Source organism: Tachyglossus aculeatus, chromosome 2 (genome assembly GCF_015852505.1).
Source record: "Tachyglossus aculeatus isolate mTacAcu1 chromosome 2, mTacAcu1.pri, whole genome shotgun sequence".
Taxonomy (NCBI): domain Eukaryota; kingdom Metazoa; phylum Chordata; class Mammalia; order Monotremata; family Tachyglossidae; genus Tachyglossus; species Tachyglossus aculeatus.
In genome coordinates this window covers 109,410,017-109,436,081 of record NC_052067.1, presented here as the reverse complement: position 1 = coordinate 109,436,081, position 26,065 = coordinate 109,410,017, and the positions used below count along the sequence as shown (strand labels likewise).

At 40.8% G+C, this 26,065-nt stretch overlaps 1 pseudogene; it reads left to right on the top strand.

Annotated features, from left to right (window-relative positions):
- The first annotated feature begins 427 nt into the window (after window positions 1-427).
- LOC119942224 lies at window positions 428-25,390 on the top strand (annotated as a pseudogene).
- The last annotated feature ends 675 nt before the right edge of the window (window positions 25,391-26,065 follow it).

The window sequence follows — 26,065 nt, the reverse complement described above, 5'->3', positions numbered from 1 at the left end:
TTTCTGGGCCTCAGTTGGGTTTGTTTTTTAATGGCATTATTAAGTGCTTACTATGTGCACTGTTCTAAGCACTGGTATGGTTACAAGGAGATCAGGCTCTCCCACGTGGGGCTTACAGTCTTCATCCCCATTTACAGATGAGGTAACTGAGGCACAGAGAAGTTAAGTGACTTGCCCCAAGTCACACAGCTGACAAGTGGAGGAGCCAGGATTTGAACCCATGACCTCTGACTCCAAAGCCCGTGCTCTTTCCACTAATCCACGCTGCTTCTCAGTTCTCCTGTTGCCCCTCCTACTTAGACTGTGAGTCTCACGTGGGACAGGGACTGTGGCCAACTTAACTTGTACCTAACCCAGTGGTTAGAACAGTGTTTGCTATATACTTAGTCCTTAACAAATACCATTTTTAAAAAAGGCTTTAAAAATCATGACAACAGGAGATTACATTGACAATGGCTCAGTAATTGCAGGTAGTAAGCATAGCACAGGAAAGGACATTCTTTACAGATGCACGATGTGGGAACAATTGTGCTAAACGAGTTAAACACTTGCCATACCTGCAAAAAGTAGTAAAATCTTAGTCAACAGAGACATCTTCAAATTCACAGGACAGCAATAAATGCTTCCCTGACCAAGCGTATACACACCCAGTAACTAGTCCCGTAGATAGGTCTTCATTTTCAGTCCTTCAAGATCCCAGCTGGCATTATTGCACCTCCTTTCTCCACCTCAGGCAATGTGAAAGACATTAGTTGTAAAGTACTGTTGAGTTGACAGGATTGGAATTGATCTGACACTTTAAAAAAGACTTCTCAAAAAGTTAAAAACCTACATTTCATAAAAACAAACAAACAATAAAACAATAAATTTGAACTGTTTTTTCTTGAATTATAGCTGGCTGGGATAGTATACTGAATTCCTTAATCCTTTTAATACCATCTTATTTTAGTTTTTGTATAAGCAGCTGTTCATACAAATTCGGCTTTAAACTCCAAATTCAAGAATTAGTAGAGTTGCTAATAGGACTGATGGATTGAGATATAAATTGTGAGAAAATTCAGAGACCTTAATTACTTGAATAGAGAAAGGAGTGAGCATTCCCATTACTGTGATTCTAAGTTTTCCTTCTTTAACTCACCAGACTTTTTCCTTATCCAGAATTTTTTTATGGTACTTGTTAAACACTATGTGCCAGGCACTGTACTAAGTACTCCTAAGCAGATTAAACACAGTTCCTGTGCCACAGGAGGCTCACAGTCTAAGTAGTAGGGACAACAGGTATTGAACCTCATTTTATGGTACAGTGATTTGCCCAAGGTCATTCAGCAGGTAAGTGGCAGGGGTGGGGTTTTAACTTAGGTCTTCTGAATCCCAGGCCTGTGCTATTTCCACGAGGCCATGCAGCTTCCTGATTTTTTCCCAGGTTGTTTCTAACACTTAGTAGCAAAACAGTGTTAAGAAAGTAGGTATGTTCATGAAATTTTTTTAAGCTGCTAGGCCTATTGATTGAAAGTATCATAGGCAAAATCTTTTAGTAGCTGCTCTGCCACATGGCTTTAAAATCAATTATACTTGAGTGTTTGTCTCAAATGATAAATTTAATGGAATAAATTGATCTGTTTGGTGCAAGGTAAGTACTTAGAATAAAGATTCAAACTTGTTTTGTTACCAGCAGTATAAATAAGAGAGTAGCCAAGTATGAATAAACCTCTGAAGGTCTACAAGACGATGAAAACATTGTCAGTTATTTCTTTCCTAATGGGATAATTATTTGAAGAACGAAGAGAATTAAAAAGATATTAGAGAGTGAATTGGGAACAGTTAGCTTAGCTTCTGCAAGTGAAAAGAAAGAAAAACCCCAAGGACACTTGCAGTTATTTTTCTCTGGAGAGAGAGGCACATGTTTTATTTTGAAATGCAGCACCAAAGGATAATTTTTCTAATAATTCCAAAAATGTTAACCAGCACTCTTGTTCAAAATATAATGGTATCTTTGCTCCATGTACTTATTGGTTGGAAAGTGGAATCTGAGTTACTACTTGGGCAGTGAGGTGGTTCATTCACACAGAGGTGAGATAGACAGGCAATCCTATCATTCACCAAGCCAGATTATGGATGCCAATAAAAATTAATGAATAAAAATATTAAAATAATAATACTCTTTTCGATTTTGAACACTGATCAATTACCTTATTGTCCCAGTAATTCACTGCCAAGAATGAAACCTGAAGATGGTTGTCAATTCTTTAATGGAAATTGGGCCCAGGTATTTCTTCTATTAGACGGTATACCCACCTGAGGGCAAAGAGCATGTTTACTTCTGTGTATGCATCTCCCAAACAATTTGTACAGTGTTCAGCACTCAATAAGCACTTGGTAAATAACCACTGATTGATTTCTGATTTCTCCTTATTATATTCCTCTAATTATCAACATTTATTAATAATAATAATAACATTATATTTAAGAGCTTACTATGTGCTAGGCACTGTACTAAGTACTGGAGTGGATTCATTCATGCATTCAATCATATTAAGTGCTTACTGTGTGCAGAGCACTATACTAAGCACTTGGGACAGCACAGTACTGTTATTAAGAGAGAAAATCCCTGCCCACAATGAGCTCACAGTCTAGAGGATGACTATCTCGAAGATGATGGATACAAGCAAATAGGACTGGACACAGTCCCTGTTCCGCATAGGGCTCACAGTCTCCAGCCCCATTTTACAGATGAGATAACGTAGGTACAGAGAAGTGAAGAGACTTGTCTAAGGTCACATAGGAGACAAGTGGCAGAGCAGGGATTAGAACCCACGACCATCTTACTACTATTTACTTATCTTGGTAAATTTCTTTCACCTTTTTGAAAAATCACTGAGTAAATTTTCTCACTGGGCTTGAGGAAAAAGAATTTAGGACTAGTACAGTTATCACCCTTGGCTTACAATACATTTTATTACACTGTTTTTTATGGATGTAGGAGTTTCTTATGGCATATTATTTTTTCCAGAAGTCATGTTTTTGTTGCTGACAACATTCATTTATAGCGACTAGTGAGGAAGGTGGATTTTAGGTGCTACCTGAAAATAAAGAATGGTCACAAGATAGACATTCTAACTTTTTTTTAAAATAACAAGGGCAGGCTGATATAGTTGTTAAATGTTTTTTTTCTTTTATTGTTATAATGGTGAAATGCTTTCTATTAAGGAGATTGAAAAATGAGCCTCAAATATGAATACTCATCATTTCCTGTGTTAGAAATAACATAGGGAAGCTATCCCCTAATAGTCCATAAAATAGAGCCCAAATTATTCTTTGTAAAATTGAAAACAACAATTGAGAAATGTTGTATGTCATGTATTGCGAATACAAATGAGGCATTCATTATATCCATGAGGAATAAAATGCCAAAAAGACAATGATGCTTCATTTTAACATAAAGGTAGGCAATTCACTATAGAAAAGAAAATGAAACATTAGTTGAATCAATATTGAAGTTGTCAGTTAACCAAGCTGAAAACAGGTTTTCTTGTAAATGAAATGTGACAGTGTCTTAATATTTCTCTTTTTGTTCAGGATTAAAAGTAAAAAAGTGAAACTGTCTTTATTTAAATTAATCATATCTATTCACAGTCAATATCTTACAGAAATACTATCAAAATATGTTATTGTCAGAGAAGGTATAAAAATGTAAACAAAAATTAAAATATCATGTACGTATTGGGTATCTCTTGGGATCCCTTTGGTGCTATATTCTGATGAACACTGAAATGCCAGCAGAAGACAGAGATAAGTGATCTATATTATGCAGGAAAGATCCAATCCATATCAGAATTCACATGTCAGAACTGAAATTGATGAATTAATCAATATTGCTTATTATGTGCTTCTGGTGATGAGCACTGTAGTAAGCACTTGGGAAGTACAGTACAATATAGTTGGTGGACATGATCCCTACCCACAGAGAGCTTAGAATCTACAGGGGTAGGCAGACGTTAAAATACATTGCTTATGGTGATGATGGTAGCAAACCAAAGCAAATATGAAAATAAGTGCTGTGGGACTGGGATGAGCATACAAGTGCTTAAGGGGAACACAGCCAAGTGCAAAAGTGGAAGCGGAGATATGGGAAAAGAGGGCTAAGTCATGGAAGTCCTGTTGGAGGAGATGAGACTTTTAGGAGGGTCCAGGCAGCAGAAGGAAGAATGAACTGGAGGCAGGAAGAGTGAGGGGGTTAGAGAGGAGACATTCAGTAGTCAGTGAGGGAATTGATAAGTGCTCGCATCAGTGTGGTAACAATTTGGATGGAGAGCTTGATGCCAGTGCAAACTAGTGAACCTGCAATCATTTTTAGCACCAGGAACATCATTCATAATAAATTTCCCAATACACTTTCCCTCCCTCCTACTAAGGACCTCTCAAACCTCCCTCTCCTCCCAGCAGACTTCTGTGCTCATCCATTTGACTTAAAAACACCAAGTTTCAAGTCTACATTTTGCCTCTTCAGTTGAAAAGTTTTCTATAGATTTGAGGTACACAGACTAAAAGACCCCTGCCAGGATCGTGTAATCTGACATACTTCTCTTGCAGCTTCAACTCCCATGAGAGAAGTAGGTTCCTCTAAACCTTGCTTTGTGTTGGATTGCAGGTTATGTTGTTTTCTTTAATGTTTACTATATGCCATGCACCGGCCTAACCTCCAGGATAAATGCGAACATAACAGACGACAGAGTAGTGGGATTTACACATAATGCTAACAGTAACAATGGGTTGCACAACAATGACAAGAAACAGAGTAAATAAATCAAGAGGATTTATTGAAATTGATTTATTGAAAAGATAAGGCAAAGAATGGATCTTGGAGATTATTCTCTGTTCTAGGTAAGCAGTTCTCAATTACAAACCTTCTACAGTCTCTCTAGGAATCTAAAGTTTGTAAAGGGTAGCCAACTAGCATGTGACATGTGGTGCCTTGCAGTGCTGGGGCAGGCTGGTCCAGATAATGGTAGCACACTCTGGAAAGCTAGCCTTAAGTATGCTCTAAATCATTTTTGAAAGTTCCTGTCCACCTCCTGCCTGGGCCTTCTGATGCTCTGCAATGCAGGATGAGGCTAAAGTTGCAGCCACAGACCTTCCTCATTCCCAAATATTAGAAAGACTACCACTATCCTCTCTCTTTCACACTGGAAAAGGGGCTGCTGGGAGCCCGGAGCTGGGCAGACTCACTCTGGGACTCCAGGTATCTGGCATACAGTGCTGAGGAATCAGTCCAGGCTTCAATTGTAAGCTCCTTGTGGGCAGCGAATGTGTTTGTTATGTTATACTCTCCCAAGCACTCAATACAGTGCTCTGCACCCAGTAAGCGTTCAAAAATACAACTGAATGACTGACTGAATGTACATACCAAGGTGCCTGTGTGATTTCTCAAAAATAGTCAAAATGTTGGACTGAGACCCTGTGGATCCACTCTGGAGGATTCTCCAGACAAGGTTGCTTTCTGGTCTGGGAATTGTCCAGCCTCTCCAAGGGTTCCACCTGATTTCCATTATCTCAGAGGAGAAATGAATCTCTCCAGTGTCCTAAAAATCTCTTCTGAACCTAATTGGTAACTCTGGATGGTATCCCAGTGCTTATGTAAAAGTGAAGTCTTTTTTGAATTTGATTAATATAAAGCATATTCAATATGACATTCTTTGCTGGTGACAGATAAGCCCTGCCACTCTTCGGAAGGTCCATCCTATAAGATCTACCACTACCTGCTCCACCCCAACACACACACACACACACACACTCTCTCTCTCTCTCTCTCTCTCTCTCTCTCTCTCATCTATCTATCTATCTATCTCTCTATTATCCTACCTCATGCCTCCCATGGAAAAGCCAGGTGCCTGTAACCAGCTTTTCCTAAGCTTGATTTGCCTTTTGTTAAAGCTTTGGTTTGCTAATGACATAACTCCCTGTCTCCCTGAATCCTCCCCTCCTACTCCAAAGACTCCCAGAGCCTCTCCCAAGATACCCAGAGCAAGGACTACCAAGCAGAATCTGCTTTTCTTTCTTAAACTGCTGCCATTGTTTGCAGCTTGCTCCTATCAGTATGGCCAAAGCCATGGAAGCCAGGGCAGGAAACAGGAATCCTGGAAGAGAATTGATTTTGAAGGTGGGGCAGAGGGGAAAACAGATTCTGGGTGAGTATGGAGGAAGCTTATGTGATGATGGAAGCAAACCAAAGCAAAACAAAAAATAAAAAACAATAGAAGACCCAGTTGGAGCTGGTTGCATGACAGTCCCGTGGGCAAATCTGATAATATGGGACCTGTTACTGAAAATGCTTCATTGGAAAAAAGAAGCTTATTAGCCTCTCCCCCTTGCCACACCCTTGAGAAGTGTGCTTATATGAAATATCCTCTCAAACCTTTAAACATCAAAATATCTATTTTATTGAAATTAAAAAAGCCTATAGTGAAGTAAAAATGAAAACATGTATATTCAATCAAACCCTTTTAAAATATTCCTTAAGAAATGAGAAATCATTACTCTGCCAATGACATTTCTTGAAATATACATTACCTGAAAATTTCTGACTGCCATTTAAGTAATGATTTCCAACCCAGACAAGGTAAATGCAATCCCAGTTTTATATCTGGTCGACTAAAGGAGCAGTGCAATATCTATTCATTTGAGGTCAACCTTGTCTTCAACAGAGCTCTTAAAGCTCCTAACTCTGGGGGCTTGAATGCTATCTCATGAATTAGGATATTCCATTTGGGGAAGGGCCTTTATATACCTTGTTTCACATTTATAGAATGGTATTTCTCTGAGGATTCATGTCCAAGCCCTTGCCTCAATTTAAATTCAGTTTCTTCACTCTCCCTTTTTCTTGATTCATTCTAAATTACAAAGCATTTAGAGATGTAAGGTCCTTTCAAGGAGCACATGATTGATTGATTTTATTGACTGATTGAAGTCAGTAGTGTTCAAATGTATAAGGCCTAATCTAGTCTGAATCTACTTGGCAAATCTCTTGTGCTAAAAAAATTTCAGACCTAACTTTAAGTTGTTAGTGCAGATAAAGTACCTCTCTATTCCTTTCTGGCCCAGTAAATGTCAAAGAAAGTAATAGACTTTCCTTATATTTCTCAATTCTTTAAACTTTGATGGATGATAGTACTTCCTTTAAGATTTCTTAAATGCAATCTGCCCTTAAAAAGGTATTTATATTAACTATTTAACCATGGTCTGGATTTGCATGCCTACAATCCCTGTAAAAACACCAATAAAAACATCCTATCTTACTAACCTCAAAGAATAATAATGCATTTATTGACCGTGACTCAAAGCTAAAATTCGTTCATGTGAAAGGGAAAACTACTTTTTTCTGACCATCCATTCACCCATTCTTGGAAATGAACATTTCTGAGATTCTGAAATGTTCCCATCATTTTAGAACTGTTTTCAGGGGTTGTATTTGTACCCCTCTTTCTGTCACATTTATTGAGAACGTTTTGAGGATTCCTGTCCTTGAGGAAGTTGCAATCCAATAAAGGATCCAGGATAAATACAAACAAGCTCATAGAATTTCATGTAGCAGATTTGTTGGGGAGAAAGTAAGGAATAGAGCATCACTCTGGGAGGAAGATTCATTCATGAGAGTAAGATACTGCATTTTCAGTTTGTCTAGACTGTAATATAGTGTAATATTAAAAACTCATAGTACACAATCCCATGCAATGTATAGATGTAGAATTTTGTAGATCTTAAACATGAACCATCTATTTGGCTCTGATTTGAGCATAGTTACTGTTTCCAGATGGTCAGTGAGTTATCCGGAGCCTCAGAGCAGGAACTCAGGGCTGGCTATTTTGGGAGGGAATTTGGAATACAGCAATGATTTGAGAATAGGGAAATTTTTAGGTTTTAGACTTGCTGCTTTTCAATGATCTACTGTGCAGTCAGTACAATATCAATTTAGAATTTAGGCAGCCTAAATATTGGACCAAAGGTCTTAAAAAATGGACAAAAATACAATAGTGATTTAAATGGGGGAAGATTTTAATTATAGAAACTCAAAATATTATCATTTTACTTGTCTTCATTAACCTTCATTTCTTTCATTTTCTGAATGACAAATACAAGATTCAAATGGATGAAGTGGAATGCAAAGATAATCCAACTTCTTAACACATATTTTATCGTGGAGTCAATCCTGCTTCTTCAAAGAGAGCTGAAGAATCTGTAAACTACATAGCAATAAACAAACACACATACATATGCAAGCATATATGTATATATACACATATATATGTACACATATGTAAATAAAACTTCCCTATAAAACAATGGCTAGAAACTCTTCAATTGAAAAGATGAGCCCACCTGTGACAGAATAACGAGAAGGAATGTAAGGTCACTCAGTTTTGTTGGGAGTTTCCTGCAGGATTAGAAAAGTGTACGCTAGCATAAGCACATGTTTCTTGTTATTCTACAAACATGACTTTATTCAATCAATCAGTAAACCAATAGTCATCCAATAGGATTTGCTTCATTGTCCTGCTGCTAGTCAAGTGTAAAGATGACTGCTCTGGGTCAGGAGACCAGTGTTCTTTCTAGTTCCAGTTCTACCCAGTCGTCATCACCATCATCATCAACAATGGTATTTATTGAGTGCTTACTGTGTACAAAGAGCTTGGGAGAGTATAATACAATAGTGCTGGTAATCACATTTCCTGCCCACAGAGAGTTTACAATCCAGAGGAGATTATGCCATTAGTGGTCATGGTTTCTGACCAGCAAACCTCCCACAGCATTTGGTGAGGTGGATAGGCCCAGCAGGAGTCCTGAAAAATAGCTTTTGAATTTTCTGTGGAATTTGTTAAATGCTTATAATGTGTCAAGTACACACCTAAGCACTGGAGTAGATACAAGTTTATCAGGCTGAATATAGACCCTTCCCACATAGGACTCGCAATCTAAATGGAGGGAGAAGAGATATTGACTATCAATTTTGAAGCTGAGAAAACTGAGGCACAGAGAAGTTAAGTGACTTACCCAAGGTCACATAGGAGACGTGGTGGATCCAGGATTAGAACCCAGGTCTTCTGGCTCCCAGATCCATGCTTTATCTACTAGATGATGCTGCTTTCCTGGGTAACTGAATGACATTCGTACCAAAGACCTGCCAGCCAGGTCATCATGGCACTATGACAAAGCTTATTGTGGTCACTCTCTGCCCCTGCTCTCTCTCCCTCCCTTCAGGCTTGTTCTCCTCCTGCCTTCAAGATTTCTCCATCTGGATGTCTGCCCGCCATCTAAAACTCAATATGTCTAAGACTGAACTCCTTAATCTTTCCTCCCAAACCCTGCCCTCTACCTGACTTTCCCATCACTGTTGATGGCACTATGATCCTTCCCATCTCACAAGCCCACAACCTTGGTGTCATCTTCGACTCCGCTCTCTCATTCACCCCTCACATCCAATCTGTCACCAAAACCTGCTGGTCCCACCTCTGCAACATAGCCAAGATCCGTCCTTTCCTCTCCATCCAAACCGCTACCCTGCTGGATCAATCTCTCATCCTATCCTGAATGGATTACTGCATCAGCCTCCTCTCTGATCTCCCATCCTCCTGTCTCTCCCCACTTCAATCTATACTTCACGCTGCTGCCCAGATCATCTTTGTGCAGAAATGCTCTGGGCATGTTACTCCCCTCCTCAAAAATCTCCAGTGGCTACCAATCAACCTATGCATCAGGCAAAATCTCCTCATTCTCGGCTTCAAGGCTGCCCATCACCTCGCCCCCCTCCTACCTCACCTCCCTTCTTTCCTTCTACAGCCCAGCCTGCACCCTCTGCTCCCCTGCCGCTAACCTCCTCACTGTGCCTCGTTCTCACCTGTCCCACCGTCGACCCCCAACCCACATCCTCCCCCTGGCCCGGAATGCCCTCCCTCCGCACATCCGCTAAGCTAGCTCTCTTCCTCCCTTCAAAGCCCTACTGAGAGCTCACCTCCTCCAGGAGGCCTTCCCAGACTGAGCCCCCTCCTTCCTCTCCCCCTCCCCATCCCCCCGCCCTATCTCCTTCCCCTCCCCACAGCACCTGTATACATGTTTGTACAGATTTATTACTCTATTTTACTTGTACATATTTACTATTCTATTTATTTTTTTTTTTAATATGTTGTGTTTTGTTATCTGTCTCCCCCTTCTAGACTGTGAGCCTGCTGTTGGGTAGGGACCATCTTTATATTTTGCCAACTTGTACTTCCCAAGTGCTTAGTACAGTGCTCTGCACACAGTAAGTGCTCAATAAATATGATTGAATGAATGAATGAAAGTGAGTCCTATACACATGCCCTTTGAAAAGTCCTGGCTATCTTCCTGGTTACTCACTTGCTGCAGTATATGCCCCAGCAGGGACATAACTGGCCAGGAAGAGTGACTTCAAGTAGTGTTCCTTCTCATGACTTCTTGGTCTTTAAGTCTTTAGGATCATCTATTGTTCCTAATTGGAAATTCTATCATAACCATTATCATCAACATCCTCATCATTACCAGTATTTACTGAATATCCACCATGTGCAAAACACTATACTAAGCACATGGGAGCATGCAGTAGATATAGGGGAAGCAGTGTGGCTCAGTGGAAAAAGCCCAGGCTTTGGAGTCTAAGGTCATGGGTTTGAATCCCGTCTCTGCTAATTGTCAGCTGTGTGACTTTGGGCAAGTCACTTAATTTCTCTGGGCCTCAGTTACCTCATCTGTAAAATGGGGATTAAGACTGTGAGCCCCCTGTGAGACAACCTGCTCACCCTTGTAACCTCCCCAGCACTTAGAACAGTGCTTTGCACATAGTAAGTGCTTAACAAATGCCATAATTATTATTATTTTTATACAGACTACATATTCTATATCCCTAAACGAGCTTACAGTCAAACAGAGGAACCAATAGATACAAAAATATTTTCATTTGGGGAAAAAACAGATAAAATTGATAAATGTATGGAAAGATGAATAAGTGGATAAATGAGTGGTTAAGTAGTAGAGTGCATAAATTGCTTATTTATTATGGGTGGTTGTGAGTATATGATTGCTGAGGTAGTAATTAGGAGAAGAAAAATTAATCATCGATTGATTCCTGTAGGAAATGGGATTTCAGGAGGCCTTTGAAAATGAGGGGAGCTGAGATTTTGTAGCTTTAAAGAGAGGGTGTTTCAGGCAGGGTGGGGAAAATAAGCAAGAGGTTAGAGGTGGGAGAGTTGAGGGTAACAACTGTGAATTTTAGTTATCAATGTCAAAAGCACACAAACAGTACATGACCAATAAAAACTTCTGATTTATAATTATTATGGTTACTTTGGTAGTCCTAGTGTAATTGTTCCTGTTCCAAACTTAAGCTAATTCCAGCTCTATATCCAAGGTAAAGACAAGCAGTAAGAGTGGGCGAGGGTCTATTTCCCAAGCTCGCTTGTTCCATCTCTGTGGAACAGACAGAAGCAACAGCAGTATGGCTCAGTGGAAACAGCACAGTCTTGGGAGTCAGAGGTCATGGGTTCTAATTCTGCCTTCTCCACTTAGCTGTGTGACTTCGGGCAAGTCACTTAACTTCGCTGTGCCTCAGTTACCTCATCTGTAAAGTGGGGATTAAGACTGTGAGCCCCACGTGGGACAACCAGATTACCTTGTATCTCCCCCAGTGTTTAGAACAGTGCTTGGCACATAGTAAGCGCTTAACAAATACTATCATTATTAAAACATAGAAGGTTGAGGAGCCCACAGCTGTGGGGGTTCTTGTGGCTAAAACCGTTGGACTTGGCTGTGAGAAATCTGAAACTCTCCTCTTCTTGCCACAGTAACCATTTTACGTAAAATTGATAAACAACATGATAAGCGACAGATTAGAGAAGCAGCATGGTATAGTGGATAGAGAACTGGCTTGGGAATCAGAAGGTCATGGGTTCTAATCCCATCTCCACCACTTGTCTGCTCTGTGACCTTGGACTAGTCACTTTACTTTTCTGTGCCTCAGTTACCTCATCTGTAAAACGAGGATTGAGATTGTGAGCCCCAAATGGGACAGGAACTGTGTCCAACCCGATTGGCTTATATCCACCCCAGTGCTTAGTACAGGGCCCGGCACATAGGAGGAAGTGTTTAACAAATTCCATAATTATTATTATTATTATTATTATACTTATCGCTGCTTTTTTCTTGATTTTATGGGTTTTTTATTCATTTATTCCCTTCTCTCTTATTATTAGACTGTGTCCTTGAGGGCCAGAAACCTTGTCTAATTCTCGATCCACGTGCTCTTTCATTTACAGTTCAAGTACTTAATACTATTACTACTACTTAACATTACAAAAATGGCTTCCAAAATCCTGCATTCACAATCAATCAGTGTTATTTATTGAATGCTTACTGTGTGCAGAGCACTATGCAAAATGCTTGGGAGAACACAGTGTAACAGAGTTGGTAGCAGCAATGAGAAGCAGCATGGCTTAGCAGATAGAGCACAGGCTTGGGAGTCAGAGGACGTGGGTTCTAATCCCAGCTCCGCCACTTGTCTTCTATGTGACTTTGGGCAAGTCACTTAACTTCTCTGTGCCTCAGTTACCTCATCTATTAAATGGGGATTAAAAAAGTGGAGGCCCCATGTGGAACAACCTGATTACTCTGTATCTACCCCAGTGCTTAGAAGAGTACTTGGCACATAGTAAGCGCTTAACAAATACCATCATTATCATTATTATTATTTTTATTCCCTGTCTACAGTGAGTTTATAAGATGCTAGATGCAGTATTTTCTTTAATGCAAGTGGCTTTTGGATCTTTGAGTCCTTCTTGGGTTTGCTGGGAGTAGCTATAATTCGTATGTCTTCTGGGTGAACATCGCAACACTACCCATTCATTCACCAAAGAGGAAATGGCAGAAGAGTTCCTTGATTTAATGAGGTTAATAGAACATTGTCATGAACTTCCTTGCAGGTGCTTCCATTATACAGGTGTTTGTGGGTAAGCTATATGGTGAGTTAGTCACTGTATCGTAAGTTTATATACTTTTGTAATAATAATAATAATGACTGTGGTATTTGCTAAGTGCATTCTCTGTCCCAAGCACTGCACTGAGTATTGGGGTAGATACAAGGTAATCAGGTCGGATACAGTTCCTATCCCATGTGGGGTTTATCAAGACAAGGTCAGTTTTTCTCTTGACATTCGACAAAGTAGTTGTATTTTAAGCAGTGTCATACTGTTGAACAATACTATAGTCAAGATGAGTTCACTGTTAAGGTGGACAGGATACTTTTCTCTTTTCCATTAAGTATAAGATTGCACTGGTGATTACTGGTGATTATTTTTCCATCACTATAGACTGCACCACCATCCTTCCTGTCTCACAAGCCCATAACCTTGGCACTATCCTTGACTCCTTGACTCACATATTGAATCCATTACTAAATCCCTTCGGTCCCACCTTCACAACATAGCTAAAGTCACCCTTTCCTCTCCATCCAAACTGCTACCATGTAACTACAATCACTTATCCTGTCCCACCTGGATTACTGCATCAGCCTCCTTGCTGATCTCCCAGCCTCCTGCCTCTCCCCACTCCAGTCCATAATTCACTTTGCTGCCCAAATCATTTCTCTACACAAACGTTCAGGACAAGTCACCCCACTCCTCAAAAAACTTTAGTAGTTGCCCATATACCTCCACATCAAACAAAAACTCCTCACTATAGGCTTTAAAGCACTCCTCCACCTTGTCCCCTCCTACCTCACTTCACTTTTCTCCTTCTACAGCCCAGCCCGCACATTTCACTCCTCTAGTGCTATCCTTCTCACAGTGCCTTGATCTCACCTATCTTACTGCCGACCGGTCACCCACATCCTGCCTCTTGTCTGGAGTGCCCTTGTTCCTCAAATCCGACAGACAATTACCCTCCTCCACTTAAAGCCTTATTGAAGGCACATCTCCTCCAAGAGGCCTCCCCAAACTAAGCCCCACCTTCTTCATCTCCCACATGCTTCTGCATCGCCCTGACTTGTTCTCTTTGCTCTTCCCCTTCCCAGCCCCACAGCACTTACATACATATCTGTAATTTTATTTACTTGTATTCATGCCTGTTTCCCCATCTAGACTATAAACTCATGGTGGACAAGGAATGTGTCTGTTTATTGCTGTATTGTACTCTCTCAAGTGCCTAGTATGGTGCTCTGTACACAGTATGTAATCAATAAATAAGATTGAATGAATGAATGAATTACAAATGACAAACTCCTTAAGTACCTGTAATAGCTGCCCATACACCTCTGCATCAAACAGAAACTCCTTACCATTGGCTTTAAAGCTCTCAGTCAGCTTGCCCCATCCTACCTCACCTCACTGATTGCCTACTACAGCCCAGTCTGCACACTCCACTCTAGCTCCAACTTACTCACTGTGCCCTCATCTTGTCTCTGTTGCCGCTGACCATTTTCCCATGTCCTCCCCTTTGTCTGGAACTCCCTCCCTCTCCATATATGCCAACCACCACTCTCTCCACCTTCAAAGCATTTGTAAGGTCACATCTCCTCCAAGAAGTCTTCTCTAATTAACCCTCTTTTCCCTGGCTCACTCTCTCTTCTGTATCACCTATACACTTGGATCTGTGACCTTTGGATATTTGATACTGGTCCTCCCTCAGTGCCACAGCACTTATATACATATATTTAATTATATATTATAAATCATTTATTTATTCATATTAAAGTCTGTCTTCTCAGTAGTATCCAAGCTCATTATGGGCAGGGAAGGTGTCTGCTAATTCTGTTGTACTCTTCTAAGCACTTTGTACAGTGCTCTGCATATAGTAAGCACCCAATAAATATGATTGATTGATTAAGTTCGTACGGAGCAGATCACTTTCAGTTTATTTTCCATGTAGTACGTTTTTTCTTCAGGCTTCAGTATGATCACATAACCCACCAAGAAATTTCCTCTGACAATCAATTTGTGATATTTTGATATTGTTGTGAAAAATTTGTCCAGAGCCATAAAAACTCATTCTCCTCACAATCACAGTGGAGGCACAAGTGCTCCAGATGATATCATATAGCAGCATCAAATAATAGGTGTTTTTATTTTCTTTTAATGTAGTCTTTGGTTGGAGGGATTAATTCCCACATATGTGCCTGATAATGTGAGTGGTTAAAAATAATGGTACAAAGTACTTTATCAGAGAGACAGGATTCTGAAGTTTTGGTGTTAATGGGCATTTTTTTTCCTCTCTCCTATTAAAGGAATAGTAAGATATCGGAGACATCTGTCTTCCTAGCTTGGTATCCTTCCCATTCTGTGGTGGCAAGTAATACAATATGCTCATATACGTAGGTTTCCAGAGACATTTGGAAGTTAAGAGGATTTTCAGAAGCCTACAAGCAAATCCACCGAAATAGCAACCGCATAAGATCTAAAACATTCAAGGTCAGACTTTTTCCATTTGCAAATGATGCTACTATGTCTAGGTTGATGGGTGCTGTTTCCAGTAATTTGTCTCTTCTAAAGGAGACAAAAATCCAAACCCATGGAAAATCCACCTCTTTGCTTTAATAGTAACAATAATAATAATAATAATAATAGTGATACTTGTTAAGAGCTTAATATGTGTCAAGTACTGTACTAAGCACTGGGGTGGATACAAGCAAATAAGGTTGGACAAAGTCCCTGTCCATAAGGGGATCACAATCTTAATTCCCATTTTACCAAAGAGGTAACTGAGGCACAGAGAAGTTAAGTAACTTGAACAAGGCAGGCAAGTGGCATGGCCGGGATTAGAACCCAGGTCTTTCTGATTCCTAGGCCAGTGCTCCATCCACTAGGCTAAGCTGCAACCCTGATAATGATGGCATTTGTTAAATGCTTACTAAGTGCCATGTACTGTACTAAGCACTGGGGTGAATAAAAGCAAATTGAGTTGGACACAGTCCTTGTCCCATGTAGGGCTCACAATTTCATATGAGGAAACTGAGACACAGAGAAGTGGAGTGACTAACCCAAAGTCACATAGCAGAGAAGTGACAGAGCTAGAATTCGAACCCATGACATTTTGTTCTATCCACTATACAACGCTGCTTCTTATGTTGCTGCTGGATTTGAAAATTCATCTATGTAAACCAGTCTGTCATATATTCTTCAAGGCCTATTTTGGAAGATGAGTGAAACTTAACAGTTTCCATTAGCAAATATTCAGTGGTTTATCTCCATTCTTAACTCAATAACTCCCTCAAACGTTCTAACCAAAAACACTGCACTACTAAAAGGTCAGAATAAAGTAAAAAGGGTAAGAGAGAGAGGTAGGATAGGTTTAAAAGGAGATGTATGCCGGTGACTATGGTACAGTCATTTCTGTTCTAATGAGTGTTTTCATGTGGTTTGCACCGAATAAGATGAGAGACCATTTATCAGCATTTGGCAGTCTTTAATGAATAGCATGTAATAATAATTAATGATAATAATGATAAAAATTAAGTGTTGTCCTTGAAAATGTCCCCCTTAATCCTAAATGGAATGATTTTCTTTATTGTTATTTGCCTCAGAAATCATTCTGGAAATGAACTGAACATTGGCAAGCTAAGTTTCTCTGTATCCTTTGACTAGCTATTGTTTGTATGACTCTCTTTCTTGGAGTCTCACATGGTTTGAGCATCTTATCTTTCGGTGTAATCTGGATTTTATCCACTGAGCAAGAACCATTTCTAACTCTAACTGTACTGCTTGGCAGCCAGCAGACCTGATCATATATCACTTAAATCTAAACCTTCCAATTATTTCAACTGGAAAAGCCCTGAGGATATAAAAGAATCATTCAGAGAAGGATAGAGCATATTGTGTTAAAGTTTCTCATGTCACTTTTTTCATTTGGAATAAAGAGTTAATCTTCTTTAGTGCTGAACTATGATTAAAATTGCCAGATGATTTATGCCCAAGTAACACTGTCACATTATATTTGCTAGCCAATGTATTTTACCTGTAGTGTCACCTGATCTCACTTCACTTTTTACAAAGTCAGAGTTAACAAAATAAGGAACAAGGAGGCAGGTGTGAGTACAAGTCAAACAGATAGTTGTGGAAATAATGAGAAAAGTTTGAACTCACCTGTCTCACCGCCAATCCCTGGTCCACATTCTGCCTCTGGTTATGGAACACCCTTCCTCCTCAAATCAGGCAGTTACTCCCTCCCCCCCCACCCCTTCCCCGCCCCAACACACACACACACACACACACACACACTTACACACTTCAAAGCCTTATTGAAGGCACATCTCCTCCAAGAGGTCTTCCCAGACTAAGCCCCACTTTTCCTCATCTCTCATTCCCTTCTACATTGCCCTAACTTGTTCCCTTTGATCTTCCCCTCATCCCATCCCCATAGCACTTATGTATATATCTGTAATTTCATTTATTTGCATTGATGTCTGTCTCCTTTAGACTGTGAGCTCTTTGTGGACAGGGAATGTCACTGTTTATTGTTGTACTGTACTTTCCCAACTGCTTAATACCATGCTCTGCACACAGTAAACGCTTAATAAATATGATTGAATGAATGAATAAATGAATCCTAAATATTAGATTATATGATCCTACTGGTTTCACCTTTAGATGGTTACTCTATAATCACTTACCCCACCTTTCCCCACTCCCTTAATGTTAATTATATATTGAGGTTATGTATGAGTTTAGCCAAAATTTTAGGAGTCCATGCTCAACCTGCTTCTACAGCAACAATATCCACTTTTCTCAGATATTTTCAATTTACTTATTACCTATGTTTGTATACCCTATTGGATTTTAGGAGGAGAAAAATGTCCTAAATGATCTCTGCCCTTCTTTTTCTTCATTCATTCATTCAATCATATTTATTGAGTACTTACTGTGTGCAGAGCACTGTACTAAGCGCTTGGGAAGTACAAGTTGGCAACATATAGAGACAGTCCCTACCCAACAACGGGCTCACAGTCTAGAAGGGGGGACAGACAACAAAACAAAACATGTGGACAGATGTCAAGTCATCAGAATAAATAGAAATAAAGCTAGCTGCACATCATTAACAAAATAAATAAAATAGTAAGTACATACAAGTAAAATAAATAGAGTAATAAATCTGTACATACATATATACAGGTGCTGTGGGGAGGGGCAGGGGTAGGGCGGGTGGGTGGGGAGGAGGAGAGGAAAAAGAGGACTCAGTCTAGGAAGGCCTTCTGGGGGAGGTGAGCTCTCAGAAGGGCTTTGAAAGGGAGAAAGAGAGCTAGCTTGGCGGATGTGCGGAGGGAGGGCATTCCAGGCCACGGGGAGTACGTGGGCCGGGGGTCAATGGTGGGACAGGTGAGAACAAGGTATAGTGAGGAGGTTAGCGGCAGAGGAGTGGAGTGTGCAGGCTGGGCTGTAGAAGGAGAGAAGAGAGGTGAGGTAGGAGGGGGTGAGGTGATGGAGAGCCTTGAAGCTGAAAGTGAGGAATTTTTGCTTGATGCATAGGTTGACTGGTAGCCACTGGAGATTTTTGAGGAGCGGAGTAACCGGCCCAGAGTGTTTCTGCACAAAGGTGATCTGGGCAGCAGCATGAAGTAGACTGAAGTGGGGAGAGAGAGGAGGATGGGAGACCAGAGAGGAGGCTGATGCAGTAATCCAGTTGGGATAGGGTGAAAGATTGAACCAGCAAGGTAGTGATTTGGATGGAGAGGAAAGGGTGGATCTTGGTGATGTTGTGGAGGTGAGACCGGCAGGTTTTGGTGACGGATTAGATGTGAGGGGTGAACGAGAGAGCAGAGTCGAGGATGACTCCAAGGTTGCGGGCTTGTGAGATGGGAAGGATGGTAGTGCCGTCTACAGTGATGGGAAAGTCAGGGAGAGGGCAGAGTTTGGGAGGGCAGGGTTTGGGAGGGCAGGGCAGGGTTTCTTAATCTCAGTGTTACCTTTTCCCACATAGGTCTTCCACTAAATCGCTCAGGATGTGTTGAAGATTGCTAGGGAAGCAGCTAGAGGACTTGCATTAGCAAATTATCAGTAACACTGTATTAAGCCATTGAGAGAGGACAATGGAGTTGGCAGACACAACTTCACTAGTGGAGAGAAACTGTATTGTAGATTGTAGACTGTAAACTCATTGTGAGAAAGAAATGTGTCTTCCATCTCTGTTACATTGTTAAAGTGTACTCTCCCAAGTGTTTAGTACAGTGCTCTTCACGCAGTGAACTCTCAGTAAATATGGTTCATTGAATGATTGATTGAACTTACAGTTAGCAGGATCTAGCCCCACATTTCTTCTGCTATAAAATGAAAAGAAGATTCTGCTGGCTTCTATGCCAAATAATGCCTCTCAATGAGCAAGAAGGTTTTCACACGGGATGGTCTTACTGAATGATGGGCACACTCTTTCTACTGCATGTTGATTCCTCTGGGGAGAAAGAGTTTTTAGTGTTTGAGCTCTCCCCAAAGGTAAGCATATCTCTTGATATTTGCATAAAATCTATCAATCTAATTATTTGATTCTACTCGTGGCCAGTTAGTAGGCTCTCTCCCCCCTGTGGATTCAAGCCCTATGCACTCCAATTTGCTGGCCAAACATCAAGGTGTCATGGACCATTCCTCAACCCCTGTTTCAGAGTGAAGACTGTAGTGTCTCCTGGAACCACGATGCCTGCAGGATTCCTCCAATCACCATCCTATAACACCTTTGGATTTTTTTATGGTATTTGTTAAACACTTACTATGGGCCAGGCACAGTACTAAGCACTGGAGAAGATACAAGATAATCAGATTGGACAAAGGTCATGTCCCACAGGGGGCTCACAGTCTTAATTCTCATTTTACAGATGAAGTAACTGAGGCACAGAGAAACAAATGCCTTGCCTAGGCCCGTGGTCTTTCCAGTAGGCCATGCTGCTTCCCACTGACCCTACCATACCAGGTTTCCCCAATGCCTTGATATTTTGGGGGTGCTTTCCTTAGAAGAAGCCTGACCTCAAGGTCAAAAAGATTAAAAAACATCACTGCAGCAAGAAACCCATTGTGGCCTGGGGAATTGGTAGGTACTCACAGTTGGCAATGTATACCAGGAAGTCCTTGTACAAGCACAAGTTCACTGCACCTGTAGCTAAGGTAGAGAGAAAGAAGAAAGCCCATACTACTGTTATGAAGCCAGTTGATGGAGATTAGCATGGAAGAAACAGAGTGGTTAAAGTTTGCAAAATGCCTAGGTATTACCTGATTGAAGGTGTACCTCTCAAGCTCTTGAGTCATGGCAAGAAGTTCTTCTGCCAGTATAAGAGGAAACTGCAATCTACCATCACTCATAGAACTCTTCTGATCAGTCTCACTGATTGTCAAAGAGGCAAAGGGGTGGTTTTCCTGAAGCAGGCCAGTTAGTGGCTTGCTTCTTAAGGTGACTGGACCTCTATCAGTTGTGTCGCTCTGGGTAGGACTCACCAGAAATTTGTTATTGCCACCTCTACGAAGGTTTATATCTCTGGGGTAAAGCTCCCAAAGCACCTCTCACCTATACTTTCTTTAAGAACAAGAGGCTGCATAAACCAAAACATTGAGGGAGAGATTTTTGACACAGAGAAATACTTTGGGGGGTGCTTCCCTTATCCCCTCCATCCCACAGGCCCCATGATTCCAAGGTAGTAGACTAGCCCACAAGGTAGAAATCAGGAGGGAGGAGGGACTAAGAGTGATCAACTGGTACCATTGGAGGCAAAGAGATGCCAATCTCCTGCCTAACTGCCGATGAGAAGCCACATAATCTGACCAACAGCCTGGGGACTAATGATGTGGGAGCTTTTTACAGAGGTCTAAGGAAATATGACTGTGTCATCTCAGTCAGTTTTGTGCAAATAGTTGGATGTGTTAAACCCCCTGCTCCCCATGTAAGCAGCTAAAGCTCAGTACCTGGACCCGTGGCTCTTTGCTGAGATTTCCAGGGAAGGAGTGGGATTAAAGGTGCCTGACTTGGAGTGTGCTGCTGTCTGTGTCCTATGAACTACACCTCTTTGGAAGTGGTAGCACCCCTAATAGCTTCATCTACATTTTAGTGCCTAATATTATCAGTAAATAGCCCCCCGGGACTACAGAAGGACTTTACTGGAGCTATTCTTATGTTTATGCTAAAAGATATGTATTGTAGCAGAGTTTGCTCTTCTGCTTAATAAGTAGCAATTGGTCCTCTTTCACCGTCAAATAACTTTCTGGGGCATTTATTCCTCAAGCCTTGTGTATGACTTCTCCTGCTGGACAGCCCTAGCTCTTAGTTAACCATTCATTCCCCAAAATGCCAGATAACTGTTTAACTATGTATAAATTGGAGAGAAGTGGAAAATGATTTTATACCATGCCAGAGGGACAACAAATATGAAATTCAGCAGAAAGGGACAGGATAGACTGAAGAGAAAGTCACAGATAGGTTAAAAAATAAAAATAGCATTGCATCACTCTAGTTTTCAATCCATCAGTGGTGTTTAGTATTTACTCTGTTGAAAATACTATACTAAGTGCTTGGCAGAGTACAGTGAAGTAAATAGACCCAATACCTGCTCTCTAGGAGCATGCCATCTATTTAGGGAGAGAGACATTAAAGTAAACTACAGGTAAAGGAAGGAACTGAATATGAAGTGCTACAAGATGGCAGTGGAGTGAATATCTAAGTGATTTGTGTTGGAATAAAGGTCATAACTGAGGCAGTAGGGAGGAATGAGATTTTAATCATGGAAGACTTCTGGAGGAGATTGATAGGGCTTTGAAGATGAGAAGAATGATGGTCTGTTGGATATGAAGGGAGAGGAAATTCCAAGTAGGGGGAAGGATGTGATTTGAGAGCAAGAGACAGTGTGTGTGTTTGTATTAAAGCAGTGAACACACGAATTGGGTTAAAGTGAAGAGAGGATTAATTAGAGAAAGCTGATGGGACGCTTTAAAGCCAGTGGTGAGGAATTTCTACTTGTAGAAATGGATGGGCAACTACTGGAAGCATTTGAGGAGTGGGAAGACATACACAGAACAATTCTTTAGAAAAAATAAGACCAGCAGAGTGAAGTATGGATTGGAGAGGAAGAGACTGGAAGCAAAGAAGTCTGTCAAGAGCAGTAGTACTTGAGCAATGTGATAGCAAGTTTGGACTGAGAGGGAAAAGCAAATTCTAGAGATATTGCGGAGATAGACTTTATAAGTAAGCTGTCTGTGGGCAAGGAATGTGTCTACTAATTTTGTTGTATTGTACTATCCCAAGTGCTTAGTACAGTGCTCTGCACTCAGTAAGTGCTCAGTAAATACCACTGGTTGATTTAATGACTGATTGAATATGTGAGTTGAAAAAGAGAGATAAGTCAAGGAGAGTGCCAACCTCATAGGCTTATAAGAAAGAGAGAATGGTCGTGTTGCCAGTAGTGATTGTAAAGTTGAGGGGAGGAAAGAGTTTGGGAGGGAAAATAAGGAGTTGGGAAAGACTGTGGCCTAGTGGCAGGAGCACAAGCCTAGGCATCAACACGTGTCCAACACTTGCCTGCCGTGTGTCTTTGGACAAGTTACTTAGATTCTTGGTGTTTCTGTTTTCTCATCTATATAGACTTTGAGCCTCATGTATTACAGAAATTGTGTCAGATTAGAGTATATTGTATCTATATCAGAGCTTAACATAATGCTTGGCACATAGTAATCAATCAATCAATCAACTATTTTACTGAAAATGTACTATGTGCAGAAAACTTTACTAAGTGCCAGGGAGAGTATAATGTAACACAATTATTACTAGTTCAGTTATGTACAGGTTGAGCATGAGGTGATAGTGGTTCATCCAAGTGGAGGTATCCTGAAGGCAGAAAAAAATGTGAGACTACAAAGAAGGAGAGAAGTTGTGCGTAGAGATAGATTTGGACTTAGTTCCTTGTCTTCCCTCCCAAACCCTATCCTCTGCATGACTTTCCCATCACTGTGGACAGCACTACCATCCTTCCTGTCTCACAAGCCCGCAACCTTGGTGTCATCTTTGACTCCACTCTCTCATTCACCCCATCACGCTCAATAAATACTATTTAATGAATGAATGAATATCCAATCCATCACTGAAACCTGCCAGTCTTACCTTCACCACATTGCCAAGATCGGCCCTTTTCTTGCCATCCAAACCGCTACTTTGTTAGTACAGTCACTCATAATATCCCTACTGGATTACTGCATCAGCATTCTTTCTGATCTCCCAACCTTCTGTCTCTCCCCACTTCAGTCTATACTTCACTCTGCTACCCGGATTATCTTTCTACAGAAACGCTATGCATATGTCACCCCCCTCTTCAAAAATCTCCAGTTGTTGCCTATCAACCATTGTATCAAGCAAAAACTCCTCACTATTGGCTTCAAATCTCTCCATCACCTTGCCCCCTCCTACCTCACCTTCCTTCTTTCCTTCTATGTCCCAGCCTGCACACTATGTCCCTCTGGTGTTAAACTTCTCACTGTGCCTCGATCTTGCATGGTCCATGTCCTACTTCTGTCCAGGAATACCCTCCCTCCTAACATTCACCAAACTAGCTCACTTCCCCACTTCAAAGCCCTATGGAGAGCTCACCTCCTCCAGGAGGCCTTCTCAGTCTGAGCCCCCATTTTCCTCTGCTCCTCCTCCCCTCCCCATTCCTCCCTCTGCTCTATCCCCCTCCCTGCCCCACAGCACTTGTGTACATATGTACATATTTATTATTCTACTTATTTTATTAATGGTGTGTATATATCTATAATTCTATTCATTAATTTTGATGCTATTGATGCCTGTCTATTTGTTTTGTTTTGTTGTCTGTCTCTCCGTTCATTGTTGGGTAGGGATTGTCTCTATCTGTTGCTGAACTTTACTTTCCAAGTGCTTAGTACAGTGCTCTGCACACAGTAAGCACTCAGGAAATATGATTGAATGAATGAATGGAAGTTATCTGTGTAGAGATGGTAGTTGGAACCATGGGAGAAAATAAGTTCTACAAGGCAATGGATATAAATGGAGAATAGAGGATAACCAATAATAATAATTATTATTATTATTATGGTATTTGTTAAGAACTTATTATGTGCCAGGCACTGTACTAAGTGCTGGGGTGGATACAAGTAAATCAGGTTGGACACGTTCCCTGTCCCACATGGGGCTCCCAGTCTCAATCCCCATTTTGTAGATTAGGTAACTGAGGCACAGAGAAGTGAAGTGATTTGCCCAGAGTCACACAGCAGACAAATGGCGCAGCAGGGATTAGAACCCATGACCTTCTGATTCCAAAGACCATGCTCTATCCACTACACCATGCAAAAGCCAAGACATGAGTGACCCCCATAGTTAAAGACCCCCATAGTGACACAACACATAGTGGGAGACAGAGGAGAAGACAACAAAGGGCACTAGGAGAAACTACCATAGAGATAGAAAGAGAACCAGACAGGATAATGTCAGTGGAATGAAGGTTTCTTACTGTTTCCTGTAGGTAGGTGTGATATGCAGTGTCAAAGGCAGCAGAGAAATCAAGGAGAATTAAGATGGAGTTGAGTCAATTGGCTCTGGCAAGGAGCAGGTCATTGGTGACTTTAGAGAGAACAGTTTCAGTGCAGCAATGCGATAGACACCAAATTAGAGGAGAACAGGAAGAGTTAGGGAAAAGGAATTGGAATCAGTGGGAGTAAACACATTCAGGTTTTGAGGGTATGGGGTCTAAGAGTCATCTACATTCTGGGAATGAGGTTAAAATTGGACAAAGGTAATCTAGTAACTCATTTATCAGAAATCTGTATCGGATTTCTGCATCTACTCCCCAACAAAATTCTGGTGATATTTCTAATCAGCAAGCTTCTGTCGGTTTCACAACTATGCCCTGGTCATGTCTTTGAAGTTGTCATGTTAATGCTTTGATCTCAAAATGTTTTCAGTGTCTTTTTGATCATTAATAATGATGAGAGGTACAAAGAGTACTGGTGGCTTTAACCACAAAGCCTCTATTGAACATAATGGGAATTCTGTAGCTAAAACCCCAGGCACCTCTTTGATAATGAACTCACTAGTCTTTAAAACCCCTTTCATCACCTTTCCAGAAATTGAAAGAGAGTGAGCAATACACCTATATAAACAAAGGATGGTTTAGCAAACATCATCTAGGGGTTCTTCTCAAGTCAGGCAGAGTTCCTGTAATAATGCAAATACCAGCAGGTCAAACCAAAGAATGAGTGGTGTGAAAGTCATTCAGCATTTTAATTGACACAGAGATAAATGCATTGCAATTACTGAAATGCCCATCCTTAGTCTCCTGGAGCAGTTTGCCGAATGTCCAGTGACCCATCAAAGAAAGTATCTTGTAAGAATTGACAACACGTTAAACATCCTGAAAAGCTTTTGAGACTTCTTAAATCAACATCACTGTATGGAGAGGCTTCTGAATTACCTGGCAGTTAGATGGTGTCCTGTGTCTCAATCTCAGGTGGGATTATTTTGAAAGACTGGTTTAATAGGTTCATATGTCACCATCTAATCAAATATCCATTCACTGAGTGCCTACATATATAACACTTTGCTGAACAATGAAACAAGTAAGATAAATTGGCAATCTCATTCCACCCATATCTTGAATTCTAAGCATGACACCATGGTCATGGACCTAAAAATACATAAGCACAATATGCAACCACAGTTATTCTCAGAGAGAATAATTCCCCCTTCTAGACTGTGAGCCCATTGTTGGATAGGGACCGTCTCTATATGTTGCCAACTTGTACTTCCCAAGCACTTAGTACAGTGCTCTGCACACAGTAAGCGCTCAATAAATACAATTGAATGAATGAATGAGTGAATGAATGAAAAGGCTAAACACAATGAATTCTGATATTACACAGTGTAGATTTGTACAGGAATGGGGAGAAGGGAGTGGGGAGGGCTTTTAAGAAGAAAAAGGGTACCTAATGCCTCCCACCCAGACCGTGGGTTTGCCTAGAGATGCTGGAAAAGAAGAGGGCATTCAGGAATCTAGTGCAGATGAATGTGGTATTAAAGCCAGTTTCATTGCACATAAAGTAAG